Below are 5,895 nucleotides of genomic sequence, written 5' to 3' on the forward strand. Positions count from 1 at the left end.
AGGATGTGACGGCCACACGACTGTCAGCTGTTACACGCGCGGACCCGACACCCGACGACAGCTGAACGACGGTCAGGCGCGGAGCTCGGTGTCGGAGCTCGGCAGCGTCGCTGGAGCGGCTGACCCGCCCGCTCGGCAGGGTCAGGCCCACCCACCAGCCAGCCCATCTGTCCGTCAGCCTCTACCGCAGCCAGCCTATCTGTCCGTCAGCCCCTGCCACAGCCTGCCCACTTGTCCGTCAGCCTCTACCGCAGCCTGCCCCATCTGCCGCCAGCCCCTGCCGCAGGCCTGCCCACCTGTCCGTCAGCCCCTGCCGCAGCCGGTCGTCGGCTCCAACCCAGGCGCCCTTGGTCACGTTGTTGGCCAGGTACCACAGCATGCTGAGTCGGACATGGGGCCGCACCAGCCGGCTTTTGCCGTCCGTGGAGCGGGCGCACTCCACCTGGGGACCGGAAACGGGTCACCGATCGGGCTGTCACACAGCGAGTCACACGGTCCGTCACACGGCCTGTCACGTCACACGGTCCGTCACGTCACACGGTCCACTACGTGGGCGGCATGACACATGGTCCGTAACGCCACAGGTACGTCAAAGTCCGTCATAGGTCCACCACACGACTCGTCACATGGCCCGTCACACAGACAGTCACACGGTCTGTCACAATACCCTTCAGCTTCCGCCACCACTTGCGGCGGCTGACACCATCAGGGGTGGTCCCCACACGGACCCAGTCGGCGGCTGACACCATCAAGGGTGGTCTCCACACGGACCCAGTCGGCGGCTGACACCATCAGGGGTGGTCCCCACACGGACCCAGTCGGCGGCTGACACCATCAGGGGTGGTCCCCACACGGACCCAGTCGGCGGCTGACACCATCAGGGGTGGTCCCCACACGGACCCAGTCGGCGGCTGACACCATCAGGGTGGTCCCCACACGGACCCAGTCGGCGGCTGACACCATCAGGGGTGGTCCCCACACGGACCCAGTCGGCGGCTGACACCATCAGGGGTGGTCCCCACACGGACCCAGTCGGCGGCTGACACCATCAGGGGTGGTCCCCACATGGGCCCAGTCTGACAATACTCGTTGGACGGAACTACATCAGTGCAAACTTCAGAGTTCAATTCAACTGAGGACTACCATGGGAAATGAGCGCGGAAGACATGTAGACTATGCTTTGAGGTCTGCTCACGTTCGGGGTGTTTTGCTGACTGTTGACGGTACTAAAATGAGCTCAGTTGCAGTCGAAAGTGACAGTCTTCAGGTAAAGGTACAGCAAGAGATATCATGCCTGCAGAGAGACACTCATCCACGTACAGACACGCCATCCCACCGCATAGACACAGTCACAAAGGGAGGTCAATGACATGGTTGTTTGCATGTACATACTCCGAATTCACGCGACCACATAAATGGGGAACTTCTTGCGTCCATGGCAATGAGAAATCGTGAAGAGTTGGCAGACCGGCTCAGACGAAAAGCCTTATACGCAGCTTAAGATCAGGTCTCACTTTCACCGAAATTCATTTAATGCACCTTGAAGCCAGAAGATATTGCCACTGAAGCTCGTTGAACAGTGCCAAAAGGAAAACACGCCATCGGGATAAGAAGGTTTTCTTGGGCGGATTTTATCGTTCGCATCGTTCGCATCTATCGGGCACATCGTTGTGAATGTCGGCTGCCTTCACTTACCTCCGCCTGGACAAATGTCATGGTTTCGTTGACCAGTCGGAAGCAGCGGCTCTTATGGAACATTGGAAAGCTTTTTGGACAGATCCTATTGTTGATCTCACGTCCTGAAATTCACGAACAGAAATGGTGATCGATCGCAACTAACATCTGCACTGAAAACACTGACCCATTGCACTCGTTGCACTCACATTGTACCGATGACATAAATAGCATTCGTGTTACATACGAGCCGGCCCATACGGCTGGCATTCCAGGCGGACCCGGCCAACGCCACACCTGTGCTCGCGCTTGAAGTGCATAGCAGGCCAGAGCCCGCTTCACACACCCTGGGAGACCCAGGACTGTTAGTGTCCACAGACCTCGCCCAAGCGCCCCTGCTGCGGGCGTTCGGAACGCTCTGAGCAGCACACGGGTTGGCCCTGGTGCCGGCCTTCGAGCCACAGACGGAGAGCCTTGGCAAGCAGCCCGAGCCGGCGCTGCCAGGCCACGCACCCCTGTAGTGGCAGGCGTAGTGGGCGCGCAAGCTGCAGGGCTGGTGTTTCCATCTGTAGCGCGAGCTCTCGGACCCTGCCACCATCTCGTCGCTGGACATGGCTATGCAGTCGTGGCCGGCCGCTCCGTCGCCGTCCAGCAGCCACGCTGGGGATCGCACGAGTCAGCAGAAGGCTCGCGCGCCACGTGAGGTCACGTGGCATCGAACAGAGCTCACACTCCGGGTCACACCTAGTAGTCCGGGTCATCTTGTCGGCGGGACGGTGGCACGCGGGACATCTGGTTCCTATCGTCGTCCGTGCGGTGACAGGTATGGCGAAGGCACTGGGTCACCAGCAAAGTGACCCAGTGCTGTTATCTAGAGCAGTCTGCTACTCTTAAAAGCTTATTGATTGTAAAAAGACAGTTTTTCCATCACATCTGATGCCTGCCTCAATACCTTTCAATGCGTAATATTCCGTTTAACGTGCCTACTTACATGCCATGGTGAACCCAGTGGGGGAGAAGCGGTCACCGAACGAGGTGATGTAAGACGTCCCCTTCCCGTCTATGCGGTCAATTCCTAGCCAAATATTTTCCCTCTCAATTTCATCCGTGTTCAGCTCCATGGCCATGTAGCGGAAGAAATGTGCCTGAAACGCGTAGAAAAAGGCTTTAAATCTGTTCGTGGGTCAGCAAGCAAATTTCAACATGCTTCAATGGTCAAATCTGGGCACCGCGAGAAAAGCTTCAATAGCATATACAACAAAGCAGCAATATAGCATATACAATAGCAATAACAACGTCTAACTCCCTCATCACCCTCGGCGTCAGATCCCCTGTGAGTCTGCTGGAACACTGCGACACACCCTTCGCCTCAGTCTCAAAATCGAATGCATGCAAAATGTTTCAAAAGACACCATTTTTCGGAAACATGCCCTCCAGGCGCGCCTAAGGTTCAGCTTTAGAATATACATGTTTTATGATGAACGATACAATGGCAATACAGCAAAACTCATAGGGACCAAGTGTGCCAAAACGATGCAAATGATGCAAAGATGCCAAAATGATCAAAATACAACAACCTTCGGCTCCGGGCCATCCACAGGTTGCAAGATGATTCTAGGTACATTATCAAAAGCATGACAGCTCACATACTCTTTAGTTTACGTCGCGTCCTTTTGAAGAGACTCGACTCATGAGTCGGCTACCGATGGAAAGTATGTCCTTGGGAGGTATGCACTGAAGCATATCCAGGTGATGAAAACAGTTCGATCAATACTGCATCACACACCAAAACAGGGTTTTAAAAACGAGAGAATGCTGAGCACCTTGCGCAGATCAGCACCCGCGGTTCACCCGCTGACAAGAACCAAAGGCCTGCAACTAGGCACTGCGCTCAGAGCGTGCCTCGGATTCCGAGTGTGTCGTTACCCACGCGTTGCTCGTTACCAATCTGTTGTTCCTTACCATCCGATGAAACCGCTATACAAAATGAGGACGCTTTCAGGACTTTGTATATAAAGGAATAGTAAAATATGTGTCAGGCGTTAGCACTCCTTACCCCGCTCTTCCCCTCCTGCCCCCTCCTTCCCCTCACCCTTTCGTGGCTAGGAGACGTTGGCACTCCTTACCCCGCTCTCCCCCTCCTGCCACCTCCTTCCCTTCACCCTTTCGTGGCTAGGAAGCGGACCCGGGCATCATTGTGGCATCGCGTCCGAAGCACCACGACTGAAGACAAGCGGTGGCACTTAAGATGGCCAGCGTCGATAGTCCCAACAGATACACACGTCCTCGTCAGCGGCGCCGTGCTTCGCTGAACGTCCTCGTCAGCAGCGCCATGCCTCGCTGAACGTCCTCGTCAGCAGCGCCGTGCCTCGCTGAGCGTCCTCGTCAGCAGCGCCGTGCCTCGCTGAACGTCCTCGTCAGCAGCGCCGTGCCTCGCTGAGCGTCCTCGTCAGCAGCGCCGTGCCTCGCTGAAGCCTGACTGGTGTGGTTGATTGTGAGTAGAAGCCTATCCACTTCCGTTTACCGTGGCTCAGGCAGCGGGCCGGCGGGCTATACCTGGCTCCAGTGATTGGGCGTGACGAGCACTGCGCCCTCCTCGAAGCACCGGAGCTCCGCCTCGCGGAACGTGGCCATGTCGTCCGAGAACTTGTAGCACTGGCGGCTGTGAGCGAAGTAGCCATCCGGACAGGACACCTCTGCCGAGCGGGGGCGAGGCCGTGTCAGGGATCGGCGTAAGGGGGTCGGTGTCAGCGTGTCGATGTCAGTGCGTAGATGTCAGTGTGTCAATGTCATCGTGTTGGTGTCAAGGTGTTCGTGTCAGTATATCGGTGACAGTGCGTCCGTGTCGGTGCCAGTGGGTCGGTGTCAGCGCGTCGGTGTCCACGTGTCGGTGTCAGTGTGTCGGTGTCAGCGCATCAATGTCTGTGTCAGTGGATCGGTTTCAGCGCGTCCGTGTTAGTGCCAGTGCGTCCGTGTCGGTGTCAGTGCGTTAGCGTCGGTGTCAGTGTGGCAGTGTCGATGCCAGCGTGTCGGTGTTAGTGATGACGCCAGTGTGGCAGTGTCGATGTCAGTGTGCCATTGTTGTTGTGTCATTATGAATGCCGGTGTCAGTGTGGCAGTGTCTGTGTCGTCCATGCACTAGTGTCGGCGTCAGTGTGTCATTGTTAGTGGCAGCATCAGTGTCAGTGCGTTAGTTTCAGTATCAATGTATCAGTGTCAATGTGAGTATGCCGGTATTAGTGTGTCAGTGACAATGGCAGTGCGTCAGCGTCTGTGTCGCTGTCAGTGCACCGGTGTTGGCGTCAGTGTGACGGTGTTAATGGCAGCATCAGAATCAGGCGTCTGTATCAGGGTCAATGTGCCGGTGGGTGTCAGTGTGTCAGTGCCAGGCTACTGCTGGCGTCTGCGTCAGCGTCCGTCGGCCGCGCTGCGGTGGCACAGGGCAGCGAGACACCGCCACATCCGCCGGGGGACTCAGCGACTAACGCCAATCAGTGCGGACATCCAACAGCAGACCGAGTGTCTGAGAGTGGCGATGAGAGCAGCGCCCAGAGTGGCGGTCACCGGCCGCTAAGTCGACTTGCGCGTTGAAACGTGCTCGGGAGGCTGCGCTGCCGGGCGCCGGCCGTCAGCAGCGCTCCTCGCCGCGAAGGGCGGCGCGCGCGGCCAAACACGTTCGCCGAGGCCGCTGCTCCGCCTGCAGTTCTCACCGCTGGGAAGCCCTGAGCAGATGAAGCGCTCCGGCGTCATGTCCGTCTCGACAACGGCGGTGAGCGGCACCGCGGCGTCGGGCCGCAGCCGGAAGTTCCACGCAGATTTGCTGGGGCTGGCGCAGTCGTACTGACCCTCGTACGTGAAGCTCACGTTCGGCTGCAGCCAGCCCAGATGCCTTCCGCTCCTGCAACGGAACGCGCGAGTCCAGGGCGAGGTTAACTGTGGCGGCGAACGCAACTCGACGACGGGTCACGGAGACAGGCCTCAGCGGGCGGAGCTAGGTGCTCGGGCAGACGTACGCGCTGGGACACGGCACTGCCGTCCACCTCTGGCGAGTGGAAATGGCTCCCACCGACGGCCGCTGAGACCCAACCGACACAGAGCGACCGGTCGATCCGTTTAGTTAGCTCCCGCTACCAGCTGCCTGGCACGCACGGCGAACGCCCTCCACCGAACGTGTTGCGCAACGGGCCCGCTCGGCCGGCGAGCGCTCGCCCGTCCTCCTCG

The 5,895-nt window shown here is 58.3% G+C and overlaps 1 long non-coding RNA gene across 1 annotated transcript; it reads right to left on the bottom strand.

Annotated features, from left to right (window-relative positions):
• Positions 1-328: 328 nt before the first annotated feature.
• Positions 329-2,238, bottom strand: LOC119091076 (uncharacterized). Its single transcript, XR_005093354.1, has 3 exons — positions 2,188-2,238; positions 1,696-1,799; positions 329-442 (listed from the first exon to the last, which is right to left on the bottom strand). It is a non-coding gene; the product is annotated as an uncharacterized LOC119091076 (long non-coding RNA).
• Between the last annotated feature and the right edge of the window lie 3,657 nt (positions 2,239-5,895).

This window comes from Pollicipes pollicipes, unplaced genomic scaffold (genome assembly GCF_011947565.3).
Source record: "Pollicipes pollicipes isolate AB1234 unplaced genomic scaffold, Ppol_2.1 Scaffold_3216;HRSCAF=3773_pilon_pilon_pilon, whole genome shotgun sequence".
Lineage (NCBI taxonomy): Eukaryota > Metazoa > Arthropoda > Thecostraca > Pollicipedomorpha > Pollicipedidae > Pollicipes > Pollicipes pollicipes.